This window comes from Saccopteryx bilineata, chromosome 2, assembly GCF_036850765.1.
Source record: "Saccopteryx bilineata isolate mSacBil1 chromosome 2, mSacBil1_pri_phased_curated, whole genome shotgun sequence".
NCBI lineage: Eukaryota > Metazoa > Chordata > Mammalia > Chiroptera > Emballonuridae > Saccopteryx > Saccopteryx bilineata.
Window position 1 is genome coordinate 287,763,834 of NC_089491.1, and position 16,765 is coordinate 287,780,598.

General features: G+C 47.1%; 1 long non-coding RNA gene across 1 annotated transcript in view; it reads left to right on the top strand.

Moving 5' to 3' along the window:
* LOC136323289 (uncharacterized) overlaps positions 1–16,765 on the top strand; it is a 35,528-nt gene extending 18,763 nt beyond the window's left edge. Inside the window, exons 4-5 of the long non-coding RNA XR_010728953.1 lie at positions 527–639; positions 16,158–16,765. This is a non-coding gene — a long non-coding RNA (uncharacterized lncRNA). The remainder of the gene's footprint in view (positions 1–526; positions 640–16,157) is intronic.

Below are 16,765 nucleotides of genomic sequence, written 5' to 3' on the forward strand. Positions count from 1 at the left end.
CCAGTCTCTCCACATCCTTGTCAGCAATCAATAGTATCTCTATTTGTTATGGAAGCCATTCTGAAAGGTGTGTCGTGACATCTCGTTGTGCTAACTTAATACCTACTTTCATATGTCAACTCTAGATTATTACTGATTATTTGTGCAGCCTCCGGTGTATTTTTGTTTGTCAGAAGTTTCCCAACCGCTGCGTACCTGTTGAAGCACTGGGAAAACGCAAATGTGCTCTTGCTAACTCCATCTCGCGTGTCGGTCCGCCTTTTCCCAGTCGGCCAAGCCTTCTCTAACCACCTGCTTTTGAGACATGACCTGATGCACAACTCTGAAGCCTTTTGAATAATTGTCAGCCCTAAAGTTAACATGACAGGGACTGCAGGAACAGTGTGGGTCAGTGGCTCTCTGGCCTTCATGGGCCTGTTATAAAGGGAATTGCTTGGTCCACACACCAGTTGTTTCTCTAGTCATAAAATATTTTTCTAATCAATAATTAGGCTATGAGAAATAAACCCCTGTCTGTCTCTTGCAGCCCTTCCAGGATGAAGATTCACTGAAGCTGCCTCCTTGATTCCTCCACCACGTGCAGCCCGGGTCCCACCCCACCTGCCAGGTCGCGGTGCCTGCCCCCACGGGAAAAGCAAGGTGAGAGGGGAGGCTCTGTGCTGCCCCCAGGCTGCTCCTTCTCTGGGAGGGAAATCTGACATTTGTAGCTGAAGACCAAAATGTTTACTTTGTAAAAAAGGAGAGAGACCCAGTTGCCTGGATACAGTCAGGAATCCACATTGCATCTGCGGGTGACCTGTAGTCGCCGTGTCCCTTTTGGTGTGTCCAAAGCGTTAAGGAGAAAACGAGACAGCTCGGACAAAGAACTCATCCCTGCGTGGGCTGTCTCTGCTGGTGCTCCGGGGATGTGTATGCGTGCCACATCCACACAAATGCATGTCATGAATGGCTTAGTGTCAAAACCCTGCTGCAAACATCAGCCCTTTAGATGAGCTGGGAGTCCAAATGGGGTTCGCCAGCAACCGACTTCTATAGAGACTATAAATAGTAGGCACATGCCTCCGTAAGCACTGCAGCTATTTATTTTTTTAATAGGGCATTCTCATGTTACAAGGACATCAGAGATTACTGAATAATTTATTTAATGGTGGATTATATGGGCTTCACTCTTTGCCCATGAGCTCACACACAAATGTTTAAAGGAGATAAGGTGGAGCAAAAGCCAGAGCTCAGGCTTGGGTGAAATATATATATATTTTTTTGCTAGATAGACACATATAACAATTATAGCCATATATACATATTATAATATTCTCTTGGCTGCATACATTGCATATACAATAGAGGCATTACTTTATTATGGACAGTTGGCTAAACCATACTAATACCTTCAACCCACCACACTGAGAAATACAGACCAGAATAATAAATGACCCAGCTATACTTGGCGATTTTAACAGATGACTGTGATACAGAGGAGCATGTCTGTTCTCTGCGAAAATATAAGGAAGCAGTAGGGGAGCAAAGTTCAACAAAATGTTGTTAGATTTGAAAACTGAAGATGCGGGTGGTGGGGGGGGAAGGACTGGGATGGGTACTTTTCTGTGCACTTCTGCCGTTATCTTTTCAATGATGCGGACTTGAAAGACAATTGCTTCTGAGACCTGGGACGGTGCGCCCTTCCCTGTGTGCAGTTCTCAGGCGAGCAGAGCTGCCTTGGAAGACGGACACGCTCTTCTGTCAAATGCAATTTTTTGGCTGTGATAAAATTTGTTTTAAAAGACTATTTAAATTTGACAAATAGAAAGACGGCAAAAAAATCCAGACAAGCACTTGACGTAAGAGGAAATTCATGAGGCTGATAACTGTGGGTAAAGGGGGCTGCATTTTATTAGTAGCCAGGGAAATGCAAAGTCAACTCATAATGCGGTACCAGTTAAATTTTTTTAAAGTTTGACAATAACAAGCGCTAATGAGGATGGCAAATACTGGGAACTACCACTGCTGGTGGGAGTTCAGGTTGAAGCGGTGATTTTGGGGGAACAATTGCCATTACCTACTAGGGTTGAGGATTTACATACCCTATATACAATGGAAGAAATGCCACTCTGGGGAAATGTCCATATGGACATCCTGTGGGCCAGGACCTATACTAGAATGTTTACAGAAGCATTGTTCATACCCTGAACCGGAAACAACCCAAACATCCGCCCCGCAGAGAAGGGCTACATACAAACTGGAGCCACTTACAAGAGCAGGGGCGAATTTCACAAACGGGACGCTGAGCAAAAGGAGCAAGAGACGCAGGTTCAGAGTGAGGGTCCCGTGACTGAGAACTGGTCAACAGGCAAACCGACCTCTGTTGCTCAGAGTGCCTGCAGAGATGGTCAGGCTGGAGAAGAACAAGGACATCACTGTAACAGAAGTCAGGATGGGTGGTCACTTTTAGAGGACAGGAAGGAGTGTGATCAGAGAGAATGCTCTGAAGTGTCTGCATCTTGGAAATGTTCTATTTCTTGACCTGGCTGTGGTTTCGTATGTTGTTACTTTCTAATTATTCACTAAACTAGATTTGATGTTTCATGCACTGTAGTCACTGATACGTTCATGCATACGCGCGCGCATGCACAAAAAACACACACACACACCTATATTTTATGTGTGTGAGTGAAATGCTTTTAAACCATTCTATTAAATACTAAAAGATCAGGGTTTTTTTTTTTTAATTTCCCTAGTTCACTTTATATCTTTAAAAATGAACTTTAGCCTGACCTGTGGTGAGGCAGTGGATAGGGCTTTGACCTGGAATGCTGAGGTCGCTGGTTTGAAATTCTGGGCTTGCCGGGTCGAGGTACATATGAGAAGCAACTACTACGAATTGACGCTTCCCGCTCCAACTCCCCTTCTCTTTCTTGCTTTCTCCTTTCTCTAAAAATCAGTAAGTAAAATCTTTAAATAAATTAAATTAAATAGAAGATAAACTTTAAGCGTTCAGTTCCGTTGAATGAACATTTAAATCAGTGCGCCAAGTCTTACTCACAGTTCCACATCAGCACGTGAGTGTCACGCTGGAGGGCTGGGGTGGGGGGAGAGGAGAGCGCTGGTCCCCCAGGGCAGGGCCCCGTCTGCCAACCCTGGCCCTCCACCACTGCCTCCCTGGGCGATGCTCTGGCCTTGCTCCTCAGCTGAAAGACGATCAGGACTCCTCTGAGAATCTCCTAATAGATTTTGGGAGTTCTCTGGGAGAGCTTGAACAATTTTTAATGAGAAGTTCTTTCCATTTGACAAATCTAAAGCTGATGAGCGTGGTCTGGGTCCCCCGTGCGTCCGCCTCAGAGCTCACAGTGCCAGCGTTGCTCTGTGTCCGTGGCCACGTTGGGGCCCTGGTGTGCCCTGTGTCTTGTCTCAAGCCAGTGTGACGAAAACACAGGTGACGTTCACGAGTCAAGTCTGTGTTTTCCAAGTGAAAGGCTCTCAACCTTTCAAGTTGAGAGGCGTTTGAAGAGACAATGTCGTGTGAGATTTGCGGCTTGGGAACAATACGTGGACCAAAGAAGTGACTAGGGACACAAGGGACAAGGTGAGGTATGATTTACTCCACAAAACCCACAGCCTCTGTCTCATTCGATTAACATGAACTTGAGTTTTTCTGGTTTTAGACGAGGTTTGTCAAAATCGTGAATTTCTTTTGATTTTTATGGTTGTAGAAATTACAAACCTGGGATGTGTGCCCAGTCTTATGTTTGTTACAGTAACAATCTTACAAAGGAATTTATGTCAACACTGGAAATCCTCAAAAGCTATTTTCTTGGGAAGGCATGGCAGCTCATTTGAATCTGAGCCACGCTGGCCCCATGACCTCTTCTGACCTCCCGTGATTCTGCTGCCATTTTGGAAGTCAAGCGCTTTCCCAAGGTGGTAGCGGGCTGCGCGACCAGACTCTGGCCCTTCCATCGGCACAATGACTCTCAATGGCAGGCAGTTTTGCCTCCAGGGGGCATTTGACCGTGTCAGGAGACATTTGGTATCGTCCTGACTAGAGGTGGGGGCTAGTCAGGAGAGGCCAGGGATGCTGCTAAACATGCTATAGGACACCCACCCACCCAACAAGGAGCTTCCCAGGCCATACCTCCAGCAGGGCCAGGTTGAGAGCGCCTAATTCTGATCTTGATAGCTTTACGTTCCATAACAAGAACGTCTTCTCAGTGTCTGTTTCCAGTTAACCCGGGTAGGGCCGGAGTTTTCTTTTATAACATACCTTTATGAGCAGCTGTGCCCTTCCATGCAGCATGCACACACACATGCACGCACACACACGCACATGCACACACGCACACACACAAGCTGAAACCCTCCTTCAGGTGTGATGTCAGATGCATGACAGGCTTGATTTAAGAGTGGACATGTGTGGAGGGGTCAGCCACTTTACTGTTTGAAGCAGGCTTATTCCCGGTCCTCCTCTGATGGGGCCTGTTCCACCTCCCACAGAGAGCATCTTTGCTCTGCAGGGACCTGATGCCTGAGGTTTGTCCCTGGTCTCAGGAGGGAGACACCAAAGTGATTCCCAGAGGCACCAACGTCACCCCCAGAATATTGGAATCAGTATTTGGATAGAAATTAGCGAGAGCATCACACAGGTTAGACTGGTTCCAGACATTTGAGGAATCTGCAGCCATCTCCAAGGCTGACCTAAGGGCCCACCTAATTGTGTTTGTTCACAGGCCTGTACCAGCTGCTGGGAGAGTCTGTCCTCTCACTGTCCCTGCGTGGTGTTTGTTTGTATAGATGCTGCTCTCTGTTCCAGGGTCCTAGCTCATCTCCCCCAGCAGAGAGTTAACTCCTTGTGAACACAGACTTTCCTGACTGTTGTTGTCAGTAACATACGGTCCCACATCCTCAGCACAGTGGTCTGCGCTGTGGGTGGTCCACACTGTGGGTGAGCTCTGAAAAAACACCATGTTCACAGCTATGCTGGGTGGGATGATGGGTGGTGGTTCCCCAAACGCTATCCCTCTACAGCCTGTCCTCTTGTTCAGCTCTTATTCTAGTGACCAGAATCCAGTCACAACCAGCCTCTCGGGGTTGGAAACATTGGAACCTGTTGCTTTCTCCTGACAAGAGAACAGCCCTTAATCTCTACAACCAAAAAAAGGGAGTGTGCTCTCACTGACTGGGTCAGACATCTGGGCAGGCCCCCGGAGGAAGAGATGGGGAGGGGGTTCTGAGCGCTCCTCAGTCTCCACCCTGTCTAAGCCCCTCCCCACCGTGCTTACATGGGGTCCCGGAGACTGCCGTGGACGAGTCTTCGTCCATCCTTGCCAACCACGGGTACGAGGCCGCTGACCGGATGCCTCGCACCCTTCCTAAAACCACCACCTTCTCCTCCCCCGCCCCTTTATAAAAAGAAAAAACAATCCGCTATCTATTATGTCATCTTTCAAAGACTCAATGGGGCAACATGACTTTGGCATAACACGGGTGCCCGGGGCCTGGCAACAAGGGGCCTTGTTCCTGGCCTGGACTTCAGGGGTCTGCTCGGATCTCACAGCTGAGGGGAGCCTGGCACTGCTGGGCACTGACAAGACACGGGGGTGCAGCACCTCCACTCAGCGCCCATAGCCCACATGCTTCCTCTCCCCGTGGGCTCTTTGGCTGACACGCCTCTCCCTCCTCTGGGCTTTGAAGCGGTTTCTCTCCCCCAGGTGCCTGGGTCCCGCACACCCGGGGGTGGGGGGCCTGCGAGACTCATGGCTGCTCACTCGCTGCAGTAGGACACAAACTATGGCTGAGGAAGAAAGCCACAGTGAAAGCAGAGAAGCTGAGCATCAGGGTGGGGTGGGGAGAGGGGGAAAGGGCCAGGCCCAGCCACAGGAGGAAGGTGATGGGGTCACAGGTCCTTCAGAAGGGTGAGAGCCCAGTGGGTAAGGCTGTGGCAGACAGGTTAGTGGGAGCGGTTCAAGTGAAGCCCATGAGCAGCGAGGCTGTGACCTGGTGACGCTTCAGGTCTGGAGCGGAGCCAAGAGGGGGATGGGCGTAATAGCATCCACACGACCAGGCAGGACTCCCCCGTTCTTCAGGTCCCTGTCCGCCAGATTCCAAATCCATGATATTGAGACTTGGTTGTGGGAAAGCAAAGGAGTAGTTGGGATTTTTCCCTGACTTAACCCCAACATTGTGGTGACCTGGGACCCAATGTGTATCTCTGAAAGGCAAGCCGGACCCTGTCCTAGCCAAAACACAGGCAAGCCGCCAGCTCAGTGGTGGGGAGTAGCTAAACATGGCCCCTCCACCTGGTGTGAGCCAGTCTCTAACTTTAGCCTGCTCTGAGCACATGCAAAGTAGGGGGCCAGCTGCCCCAGCCCCACCCAGAACCACTTCTGTTTTACTTCTGGCACCTGTGGGGATTTGCATGTCTCAGAGTTTGACAGCCAGTCCTGAGGCTGAGACCATCCTGTACTCACTACAGGACTCTTTGTTACCTTGGCAACAGGGAGCTCCTCCCTCCCCGTTCACCCAAAGGCAAAGCTACCCCGGTGGGTGGGGCCTGTGGGGGGGCGGGGTCTCCAGGAGAAGGGCAGTGTGAAGGGCTCCCCGTTGTGTGATGGGATGGGATCAGTGCAAGAGTCCACAGTCCTGTTGACAGGTGACCCACGCTCTCATTTCCCCTTCCTTCTGGCTGCAGTCTTTTGCTCTTGTCATGGTCAATTAGCTCACTAAACAGAGGCCGGACAGAGGAAACGAAAGGAGGAAAGTGAGGACGTTAAAAGCTCTGGTAAGAGGCCTAGTGGGAAGGAAGTTAAAACCAATTAACCAACTGATATTTCAATTTTCCCATGCACACTCGGCTCCTGTGTGGGGGCATAGCCAGCCGTCAGAATTAAATGTTGGGTGTAGGCACAAAACACCCTTCACACCCATTCACCTAGGAGTTCTCAGGTCTTCAGCTTGAAAGCTGGGGGACCCAGGGGTCAGGATGCTCCCCTGGGACCGGTGCCACGAGGTGACACCATGCACGTGCCTGCAGGCTGCAGGACAGGAAGCCTCGCCAGTGAAGACAACGGGCTGGGAGCTTCGAGGGGGTGGTACGATGTCTTCTTGCCACTGTGGAGAGACACAGGAGGGCCATGGAGGGGGGAATGTGAAAGAGGTGAAGAAGTGTCTGTTCCTATGTCGGGCTCTGGGGGCATGCCAGTGTCCTGGAGTCTGGCCCAAGGATGACCGCATTCTAGCGGGACATCAAAGAACACATCTGAGCAGTGGGAAGAGGCCAAACAATAAAAGCCGCAAGTGCCCGTCTGGCAAGGAGAGGGGGTCTGGCTGCCAGGAATCCCAGGGCTGGAACTCTCTGCCAGCGGCCTCTCTCCTTCCATCTTCGTTATTTATTCTTCCTCGTCCCTGGACTGTATTGCACCAAAGAAAATGCAGAGAGGGAGGTGTGGTCCCAGAAAGCACGTCTATGGCTCCGCTGAAGTCAAGCAGGCTAGGAACCTGTAGGAAATGTCAAAACAGGTGCCAGAGGAGGAAGTAAATATCTTCTGAGTGAGCAGCTGCTAGATTAAGCTCTATCAGTTGATAGGATGTGGGACAGAATGATTGGTCCCATATGAAATCTAATTTCTACCCTGCCCATAACAGGTCATCCAAACCACAGGCCCTTCAGAAGAGCCTGCTCGCTTAAGGGGTGACCTCTGATGTCTGGACCTAAAGCCACTCTACTCATAGAAATCACAACAACATCAGTTGAGTTCCCACCCAGCAAAGAGTCTGTCCAATTTAATACAATGCCCATACTCAGACACCTTTGGCAAACAGCTGGCTGGTGACTATCTGGGAACATGGAGTGACAACTGACATTACACAAGTCTGTTTCAAAGCCCGCCCGAGAGTCGTGCAGTAGGCTGGGCGCCCTGGCAGGGTGGGCCGCCGAGAGCAGCACGGGGCACCGTGACATACTAAACTGTCCACATCAAGCTCCCTGTTTAAGTTAGCCCTCCATGGCTTTGAGAAATTGATGTGGTTCCCTCTGGTGAGCTCCACTGATAAATCACTGTTCCCACCCCCACCTGGAGGTCTCTGGCTTCGCTGGTGGGAGGGCCTAGAGTGGACACATGGTCACTGCCTCAGACACCACGTGTGGCGCTGCAGCAACCGGAAAACCATCAGGAATTATGGCTTCTCTGCTACAACTCGGAGAACAGATGGTGTTTTATTTTTTTAAATTTATTTTTATTTATTCATTTTAGAGTGGTGAGGGGGGAGAAGGAGAAAGATAGAGACGGGGTGGGGGGAAGAGCAGGAAGCCTTGATTTCCATATGTGCCTTGACCAGGTATGCGCAGGGTTTCGAACCGGTGACCTCAGTGTTCCAGGTCAACACTTGACCTGCTTCACCATCACAGGTTAGGCTGGTGTTTTATTTTGTATGGACCCAGAGTATGCGTAGAGAAGGACAGGAAATGACCTTGTCATTCTGCTAAGATGGATTTCCAGGACAGTCATAAATCTAAGTGACAAAACCAGCTGTCACACGGAGCTCTGCCACAGAAGAACTGTGACCCAGGTATGGGAATGGAGACATAAAACTGGGTCTGTCTGTCTGTCTGTCTGTCTGAGGAAAGCAAAGAGAGTGGTCCAAGAATAACACTGTGGAAGAAGAAAAATTCCAAGAATTCTACCTTCAAAATGACCATTTCTCTCTGGAAACTATAAAAGAAAAGCAATCACACTGGTTGGTCCCAGTCAGTGTGGTTCTGTCCTCTAGCCCAGTGACTTTCAACCTTTTTCATCTCACAGAAAACATAAACTAATTGTTAAAGTTCTGTGGCACATACAAAAAATATATTTTTTGCTGATCTGACAAAAAAATAGATGTAACTTTGATTAATTCACACCGGAAGGCTATTGTAGTATTGTGTTGGCTGTCGTCCCTTTTGTATTTGACAATCTCAGGAAAAAGAGATCAGTGCCCCTAAATAGTCAGGGGCGTGTTTTTAAAATTCTTGTGGCACACTGGTTGAAAATCGTTGCTTTCGCCCAAGGGTGCGGAGAAGACACAGGACGTGGCAAATGCAGAGAAGCCGAGGACAGGAACGTGCTCATCTGAATGGCGTTTCCAGCTGCTTTTACTCACCTGGCCGTACCTGATGGCCACAACCACCTCTGGTGTAGACAAGCATTAGCATCTTCATTCCACAGATGAAAAAAGACGGAGTCTAAGAGAGGCGAAAGGATTTATCGAAAGCCATACTCTTTCTAAGTAGCAGAGCCTGGATTGGAACCTGAGTGTTCTAACATTAAATTCGGGGCTCTTCCAGCTGCGGTCGTGGGTTTTAAACCTGTACCAAACAGAGCGTCTCAGAGGGGAAGGGTATCCTGGTGTTCTCGCCTCCCACTCAGATGGAAGCAGCTCCAATTTTATCTGCTTTTTCTATTGGTGTGCCAGTCAAGACTTCATTTGTGTGGGAAAAAAAGGAGGGGGATAGGATCCCCCCCCAGTGGGGTCCAGCCACAGGACAAGGAGTCCACTTGGAACACATGGCAGGAAAGGAGGGACAGAGGTACCAGCTCCGGAGGGAAACTCGCCACACACATGCCCTGCACCTCTCTCTGGTCTTCTCTTAGGGAAAGGAAGGGCTGAGCCCTGTCAATCTGGGGAAGTATTTTCAGGCTTGACATCATGGGTGCTGCCTGGTCAGCTTTGTGGATCTTGTCCTGATGAACCTAAAGCCCTCAGCAGACTGAGTCACAAACTGTCCAAGCTCAGTCGACTATCGCTGCCCCGTGTCTGGCAATCAATGCTTCTGGGCTCCTCCAACACCAGCCTCCAGGGAAATATGCACTTATCCCAAGGGAGGGCTGATATTAGGGTGTGAAGCCAGTCAGGGTGTCACCTCCACCAGCCTGAGCCCTTAGACCTCCCAAAGTGTGTCCCTGTCCTCCAAACGCTCCTTTCAAATGGCTCCGTCTGCTCTCTGACTGCGGTCTTCCCAGAACCCTCCCTGTGCTACACCTGCCGGTTTCAGCTTCTCTGAACAGGAGCTGGGTAGAAACAGTCCCTCCTCTCCCCCAACTTCCCAGCTGGCAAGCATTCTGGCTTACCAAGGGCCTCCTGGGTCTGCGTGGTGGGGCAAATCATTTCAGTTTGGGATCTGACCCTTTAACCTGGACCACGAAAGAGCTCCCTGCTGCGGATAAAAGGCTTGCCTGCTGATCACTGCAGTGAATGGCCCGAAATACGTACCTTTTGTTCAGATTTGACAGAGCACGCACAGCTTGGCTTTGTCATTTGTTTTCACATCTCGCTCCTTAAACTATGTGTGACAGAAAGAAATCAGACAGACCTGAGCTCATGGTCCAGCTTTGCACTTACTAACTATATGATCTTGGACAAGCTACTCAAACATTCTGTTCTTCATTTCCCATATATATATATATATGTAAGTAAATATATGTGTGTGTGTGTGTGTGTGTGTGTGTGTGTGTGTGTGTATATATATATATATATATATATATATATATATATATATATATATATATATATAATCCCACTGTTCAGGATTGCTGTATTGCTGTTTTTGATGAAGAATGAATAATGAGGATAAAGAATTCTATACAGTGCTTGACTCAGATTTCAATAGATGCTGCTTTCTTCTTTGTCCTTAAGAATAAAACCCAAAACTTGTCCACAAAATCTTGTACAGTGTCTGGCACATACTGTACACTCAGTAAATGTTTGTTGACAGTATGAATGGATAAGGAGTAAATCAAGAGGGCATCCATGAAACGGATGGCAGACCAGAGGAAGAGTCGCCAGAACTCATTGCATTCCCATAAGACAATTAACAGTATTAGAATTTAAGAAATGAGAAATGCATCCTAACAAGGTAATAAATGGTCCAGAATGTACATAAAAAGATGTCTGTTGTTGTGTTCTTTATAACAGTAAAACTTTATAACCTAAATGCCCAAGAAAGGAGACTGGGTACATTAATAAAGTGATTTTATAGAATAAAATACTATGACCCATTTTTAAAATGTAGACTTGGAATTACTGTTTAATAAGAAATACCCAAAACAAAATTTTAGGTGAAATGGTGTGTTAGGAAATTGCACCCTTATACAATTATCTACTTACATTTCTAAAGAAAGAAATGCCTGACACAGTATTGAAAGGCGATGGGTAGCCCGGGCTGACTAGCTTGGTTGGTTAGAGTATCCTCCCACAACCCGAGGTTGTGGGTCCAATCTCCAGTCAGGGCACATACAGGAGTCAACCAATGAATGCATAAATAAGTGGGAGAACAAATCAATTATCTCTTTCTCTTTCCCCTTTTCTCTCCCCCCCCCTTCTCAAATCAATGAATTTAAAAAAATGTTTTAAAGGCAGTGGTTACATCTGGATGGCAGAATTACAGTAATTTTAATTTTATATCTTATCCTTTTCAATACTGTTTGAATTTTTATGAGTATCAATTCTTATAATCAGAAAAAAAATTTTCTTTCGGGAAACCAAAACACATACAGGGTATAGTATAATAATTAGTTTGGTTGTTGCATTTTGGTGGGGGGTTGTAAACAAAACAAAACAAAATACTACTTTAAACTCATTTAGATTCCAAGGAAAATAAATGTCTTTGGAAGGCTATGTGACTGCAGGAAGGTCACATGAGGTGTGGCCGAGCCTCGGGATAACTGGAAACGGGTCGGGCACACTGAATCTCTGGGTGTTGCTGTAGTTCTTCCACTGCAGGCCAGCTCTCTACGTGGCAGGAAACACCATCTCAGTGAGTTCAGAGCTGCTGTCTGCAGCACACAGAGAAAATGAGCACTGTGCTCTGTGGTCCCTATGTGGTAATTTCCAAAGATACTGTGCCGTCGGCCCCACTGGGTCAGATGTCTATCCCTTACCAGTTGCAGTGCCCAGGGTGTGGCGGCATTCTGTGCCTGGCCCAGCCCATGGCCCATTCCCACCCTTGGGTCCATTAGTGTGGCCAAGGAGGCAGGGGCCTGTAAGAAGAGTTTAATGAATGGGTTGGGAAATGATTGTCCCCTTCCCCCTGCACTCTTCTGCTGTGAACTCGTATCTCCTCGGAGGTGTGGAAGAAAGGATAGGATGCTCTGAGTGTGTTGGCTTAATTCCTGTCTGAGAGGAGGTAGAGGGGTGGCCAGGACTGGGTCGACGATTGTCAATATCAGAAGCAGCGAGTGAGCTCCCCTGACATGTCCCTGTGCTGGTGCAGAGATTCATCTGGGTCCTCAGAGAGGTATGGCTCAACCCAAGGGCTGAATGCTGATTGGATGGAGACAGCAGCTTCCATCGTCATTTTTACCTTAACTCTCTTCCTGGGCACCTGCCATCACTTCCATGTAAGCAAGGAGAAAGAGATCTTCAAAAGAAGGATGGATTTTCTCAGTGTCTTGCGTGAAGCAACCAGAGCTCAATAAAATATTCAGTGGTTTCCATCCCTCTGTGTACTCCCTGCCTCCTTTACTTACTTAGGAAATAGTCATTTAATTTCTTTCCAAAACAGAGTGCTGTGTCTAGAAAATAAGCTCTTTTAAATGTAGCAGAACATCATGATATCGTAGCCCACTGTAGCAATTCAATTTGGAATGCGTTACTATGTTGGAATGGGATCCCTGCTCCGTGAGTGCCTGGTGGTTGAGAGCTCTGCCTTAGCTGTCTCTGAGCCCCAGCACCTAGTGCAGAACTGGCCCAGGGTTGGTACTCAGAGGTACAGTCATCCCCCCTTACCTGTAGGGGATACGTTCCAAGACCCCCCCAGTAAATGCCTAAAACTGTGATAGTACTGAGCCCGATATATACAGTGGTTTTTTTCAATACATACATACCTATGATAAAGTTTAATTTATAAATTAGGCATAGTAAGTGATTAACAACAATAAGTAAAAACAGAACAATTATAACAATATACTGAAATACAAGTTATGTGAATGGCTTTGAGACTATTGTTATGTAAAGTAAGGGTGACTTAAACACCAGCACTGGGCTCCCTCTACAGTGTATCTGGTAACCAAGACAGCTACTAAGTGACAAAGGAGCAGGTGGTGTAAACAGTGTGAACAAAGGGATGAGTCACATCCTGAGCGGGGTGGAGAGGGACAGTGCGAGATTTTATCATGCTACTCAGAGTGGTGCATGATTTCAAACGTACAAATCGCTGTCGTTTTTTTTTGTTTTTGGGGATTTTTTGCCTAGAATTTTCCATTTAATATTTTCAGATCACAACTGACCACGGAAAACCAAAACTGTGGAAAGCAAATCTGTGGATAAGGGGGATTACTGTATTCAATCTATGGTTCCTTCTTAACATATTTGTTTCTTTGGCTTTCTGTTAGTGTTTTGTTTTTTCTTCTTCCTTACCTTTTCTCTATTAAGGATGCCACACCTTTACTCAAATCTTCTGGTTTGTGCAGTAAATTATTTTCAGAGGCACGTTCTTCCTCTGAGGCTTTGGGATGATGTTCCCTTTACCTTGTTCTATAGCATTTCCCCACATAATTCATTTTCTACCTATTTCCTCATCCTTGATGGAGATAAGATCTATCCTACCAACACAGAGGCTATTTGAATTGCCATGGGTTGGTCTCATTGTTCACTTGAGCACTGCCTGAATCCTCTTTTTAGTTCTTTAGTGGGGAGGGAGCTGGTTCCTGAGTCCAGTCCCAGCCCACTCTAGGCAATTGTCTTGTTCTTGCAGGGGATTTAATCTGGCCTCCCAGCAAACACGTTGTCCTAGCAGATCTGCTGCTCTTCAGCGTATTTCCTTTTGCCCCAAAACAGTATAGCACCGATGAGGTTATATTTCCTACCTGCACAAAAGGATCTTAGGATGGCATCACTAACCTACCGAGTTACATATGTCATCCCTTAAGAGCCTCTGCAGTGAGGACACTTGTAGCGTGTTTTCTTTATACTTATACTTAGCGATCACTGAGCACTGAGGGAAACAGAGTGGCTTTCCTTTCCCATGCAGAATAAAGAATGAAACAACCCACCAGAAGCCATGACAAGTCTGGCAACATGATCCCCATGTCCACGGCCATGTACCATGGCCATGCATTATTTTCCTGGCTTTTCAGTAAGAAATTGTTTTGTTTTTTTATTTGCAAGTGAAGGAATATGCATCAACAGTGGCTTAAGTGATAAGGAAATTTGTTGTTATTAAGCAAGAAGTCCAGAGGTCTGGCCTCAGGGATGGTCGGACAGCTCCACTGCATCCTCCAGCGCTCAGACTCTTTCTCTGACTCACTAGGGCAGTGGTCGGGAACCTTTTTGGCTGAGAGAGCCATGCACGCCACATATTTTAAAATGTAATTCCGTGAGAGCCATACAATATGTTTAACACTAAATACAAGTAAATGTGTGCATTTTATGTAAGACCAACACTTTTAAAGTACAATAAGTCTCTGAATTCTTTTTAATAACGTTGCTAACCAATGATGAATAAAGTACTTCTTACCATTTATGCGACTTCTGGTGCTGCATGATTTTGTTGGTGGCTTTGTAGTCTGGTTGATACATGGTGAGGTTAAGCTTCATGCAGGCATTGAGACTTCCATTCGTTAAATGTGATCGTAGGTTGGTCTTAACGTTCTTTAGATGTGAGAAAGACTGCTCACATGCATATGTAGAGCCAAACATTGTCAGTACAGCAATACTCACATGCTGCAGTGTGTGGTATGTGATAGGAAGCATGTTCCAAGTTTTGACAATCAGCTGGTCCGCGGGTTGAAGTCTTTTCAATTCTCCCCACTTGTGTTGGCTCACCAACTCTGTTTGCTGTCGTGCAAGTCTTTCCAAATCTTCATTCAGTGACTTGAACTTATTCACCCACATGTCTGAGGCCTTCAGGTCAGCAGCTTGTAGCTCAAAATTTCTGATGGAGACACCGGGGATGTAACTCAAGTTGGTGCTGTGCACTGCACACTCGTGTGGATGGGTGATGAACTTAAAAAGACGAGTGCAGCCCTGGCCGGTTGGCTCAATGGTAGAGCGTTGGCCTGGCGTGCAGGAGTCCCAGGTTCGATTCCCGGCCAGGGCACACAGGAGAGGCACCTGTCTGCTTCTCCACCCCTCTCCCTCTCCTTCCTCTCTGTCTCTCTCTTCCCCTCCCACAGCCAAGGCTCCATTGGAGTAAAGATGGCCCCAGCACTGAGGATGGCTCTATGGCCTCTGCCTCAGGCACTAGAATGGCTCTGGATGCAACAGAGCAATGGCCCAGATGGGCGGAGCATCGCCCCCTGGTGGGCATGCCGGGTGGATCCCGGTGGGGCACATGCGGGAGTCTGTCTGACTGCCTCCCTGTTCCCAACTTCAGAAAAATACAAAAAAAAAAAAAAAAAAGATGAGTGCACTCACAAAATTCTCCAAAGTGTGCTTTGAATGACTGCAGGAGATTAGATGTGAGGCCCTCTAGCTGCTGGAGATCAAGATGTTGAGCAGGGTCACATGTGCATGCATCTTTAAACTCTCCCAGTTTTTCAAAGTGTAGTAAACGATCTGTTTCAATGTCAGAGGTGAAGATTCCAGCCTGTTTTCAAATGCAAACACTGCTTGTTGAAGGGATAAGACTGTATTTCCAATGCCTTGCATTTTCACATTGAACTGGTTCAGATGTTCAGTCATGTCCACGAGATAGTAGAACTTCAGGAGCCACTCACTGTTAGCTAACTCAGGATGCTCGTCGTTTTTTATTTCAAGAAAAGTCCGGATTTCACTCAGACAAGCTGCAAAATGGCTGAGCACCTTCCCTCTCGACAACCAATGCACATTGCTGTGTAGAAGCAGACCAGGATAATTATTCCCAACTTCATCCAGCAGTGTTTTAAACTGGCGATCATTTAAACCTTGGGCAACAATAAAGTTGACCACCCGAATGACCAGCAACATCACCTCATCAACCTGCTTGCCACACATCTGAGCACAAAGCGCCTCCTGATGAAGGATGCAGTGAAAACTTAGGATGGGTCTCTTTTCATGTTCACAAAGAAGCGCTACGAATCCTGTTTTTCCCCACCATGCACAGAGCACCATCAGTACACACCGAAATAAGTTTATGCAATGGTAGATTTTTTCTTTAGCGAACTCAGTGAAAGACTTGAATAAATCCTCCACTCTTGTTGTCTCTTTCATAGGCAAAACAGCAAGACTTTCCTCATGTGGTGTGTCACCGACAGCATACCTTGCAATCACGCTGAACTGGGATAAATGACTTCGTTTGTTGACTCATCCAAAGTGAGAGAAAAGAATGGTGCTGCATTTATGTCCTTCACTTGTGTTGCCTCAATTTGATTTGCCATCATGATGGTACGATTTTGAACAGTTCTTGCCGACAGAGGCATGTCTTTTATTTATTTGATTATCTTGTCTTTATTCGAAAAGTCGTCAAAAAGTTCATCAGCAACATCAAGCATGAATGTTTTGGCACACTCCCCATCTGTGAATGAGTTTCCGTTTCTCACAATTGCTAAAGCACCAGCAAAGCTAGCCGAATTCCAGTCACCTTGTTGGGTTCAAACACGGAGTTGCTGCTGACTAGCTTGCACTCTGCACAGTAGCTCTTGACATGCTTTCTTCCTGCTGTCCCCCGCTGGATATTTCAATGCAAATGTAGTATGGCGTGTGTCGAAGTGCCGCTTTATATTTGACCGTTTCATTAATGCAATTTTATCATTGCATATTAGACACACTGCAGAACCTGCTCTCTCCACAAAGGCGAATTCCTCTGTCCATTCCTGCTGAA